A 2,974-nucleotide genomic window follows, 5' to 3' on the forward strand; every position below is an offset into this window, starting at 1 on the left:
TCCATGGTTTTTCCTGGGGTAGGGCCCTTATCAGATCGATCCGATCCCGCCACTGGTCCCTGTAGGTTGATTCAATCCCATAGAGTCCAATATTGGGATATTTTAGATATACAGGAGCATCAGGGAGGTATTTTAATGGTAATACCGCTATTTCCTTTGGTATGACCCGCTTGGTTATCAGATTAGTTCAAATTTTTGGTTCAACGGCTGAAATGAACTGGGTAACGGAATAGACGGCTTAGATTATATATATACGTCAAGGTGGGGCCTGCATGAATGGCCCACCATTTGGCTAGCTCGTTAGTACCTCCCATGCCATTTTACACTTCCCTGCTTGCCAACGTCCAGCGTTGCATGCATGAACACATTATCGTGGTGGGTCCCACGTGGACGTGGCCCACCATCATATATGTATATACATATACATAATATATATATATATATATATATATATATATATATATATACATAATATATATTATATAAAATAAAACATGTATATAAACAAAAAGAGATGCCTTGGGCCCATCCAAACAGTGGACGGTGTGGATCATCACCTGTAATAGAGCGGGCCACACCGTCTGATGTAGATGGACTGGGTAGATGTAACACATATTGGTGGGATCCACACCATTATAAAGAAAGAGAGAAAGAGAGAGATAGAGAGAGACATACGGTGAGATAGAGGAACCCCGCCACTATGGGCCCTCTTAATTAAATCACATACATCCAAATGGGTCCTACCAACAAGTGGGCCCTAAAATTTAAAATAATGACAAATCACCCACCTCGTTAGCCTCCTTCTTGATCCATTGGCTTCAAATGCACCTTGCCTATGCCTTGGATGGTGGATGATGGGAGATTAATGGTGTGGATGAGAGATGGGAGGGTGTAGATGGAAAATGGAAGGTGGGCCACACTTGAGAGGGAGAGGAAGCTTGGACGTTTGAGGCTTGGGGTTGCTTGGAGATTTTGAGAAATGAGGGAGAGAAAGAAGATATGGATGGGTGAGGTGAGGTGAGGAGTGATGGGTTGGGTTGAAAAATTGTAAAAGGTGTATGGTTGTTGTTGAAATTTGGAAAAGAGGAGTGGTGAGGTGGAAAGAAGGTGGACTTTTGAAAAAAAGAGGGAATGGGTTGATGTACTTGAGGTAAGGCTTAAATTAATGGTTGATTGATGGGACTAATTGTAGAGATTCCCTCGAAATCCGTAACGCGCGGTGTTTCTTCGGAATAAACGTAGATCGGCATTTTCTTGCCTGGGTATTGGTTCGGTGCGCAAGTCACGACGTTGGAACAGCGGCGACGACGCGGTCGCTATGATACAACTTTCGGATCAAGCTGACGTCGGTGTACGGGACCTGGCTTAGGATCGTGCGCAAACACCGAATACGGTGCGAAGGTTGCCGAAATTTGACCGGAAGAACCGCGGAAGCCAACGGAATAGTACGGACTAGGACACGGGTCTTACACATCGAGCTATGGATCAAAGAAAAATCATCATGATGGGGTCCATGGAGAATGACCCCATCATGGCTCATGCATGCTCAAAGATGGGCTGTGGGCCACACCCATGGAGTCAAGGAGGGCATCCACCATTGATTGGTGGGTCCTACAAGCTCCTAAGAATGAGAAACAAGATTACATGAAGGAAAAATTAGAAAACTAGTCCTAGGAGTACACCCACCTCTAAAATCTTCCTTCTTCTTCTAACCTTAGATTCTTTAGCTCCAATGGTGAAGTTTTAATGGTGGGAATGGGTTTTTGAGGGTTGGATTGGGGGAGATCTAGCTTGGAAGGGGCTGGAAGAATGAGTTCTTATGGACGTCCAAGGTCCCTCTCATGGTTTGCTAGAGGAGAGAAATGAGGGAAATGAGAGAGAAGGAAGGGAAGATGGAGTGTTGTAAGAGGGTAATGATAGCAATGTAAGGTAATCATGTCTTTTTAGGAAGAAAACTCATGATGGCTTGTAAGAGAGAATTGACTAAATGCTCTCATGGGAAATGATGAAACTAGGGTCATCTTAGAAAACGTGCACAAGGTGGGTCCTACATTATGATCAACGGTTCAAATGATGCGCAACCTACAACTTTTGATATACAACTCGGATCGACGCACGAGACGCGGCGTTGGAACCATGGCGACGATGCGGTCGCATTGGCATAGGTTTCGGGTCGAATCGGTTCAGGTTTACAGGATGAAACTTAGGGATGATCGCAAACGCTACCTACATGTCACGGGTCGCCGGAATTTGATCGGAAGGACCGCGGGACTTAATAGAATAGAACAGATACCAGGTTAAGGGTTTGACAGAGAGTGCTCATTGGAGGGTGAAAAAAGTTAGCTGAAAAGTTAAAATTTTTCTTGAATGGTTGTAGTGGATTCAAATAAAGGAGAGAAAACTAAGCCGAAGAGTCGTCGGAGAGTGTGTTGGTCCCACGTAAGTAGCTTCTAAGTGTCGAAAATAGTGGTCATCCCCATTCTGAAAAAAAAAATAAATGAAAATTGAAAAATGAGGTTCTCTCCTACAGCTTGGCCTTACAGAAGAGTACTCAAACAACTATTGTAGGGCCCATGCTAAATTGTGTGTGGAATTAGGTAGTCTATTTTATCGAGGTTTTCGTTTTAAGGCATGGGCTCAAGAATGAGGGAAATTAACAGTAAATGTGGACCACATAAGATGAAATAGAGAAAAATAAATGCCCACCATTATCGATATGTGTGAGTCGCAGCGAACTTGGATTCGACTGAAATCAATGCTTTATATGAGTCTAGAATTGAACAAACAAAATGAGTAAATTGGATTTTCCTAAAGTGGGTTTAATTATAGTTTCATGAGACCCATATCACCCACATATACGGGTCATCTTAACTTCTCCAGCACTCAAATATCCATCAAACTTGCAACATTGGTATTATCATTAATGTAAAATTTCAATAGTCATTGGAGGACAAAAAAAGACAAGGAGAAAAAA

This window comes from Magnolia sinica, chromosome 8 (assembly GCF_029962835.1).
Source record: "Magnolia sinica isolate HGM2019 chromosome 8, MsV1, whole genome shotgun sequence".
Classification (NCBI taxonomy): Eukaryota; Viridiplantae; Streptophyta; class Magnoliopsida; order Magnoliales; family Magnoliaceae; genus Magnolia; species Magnolia sinica.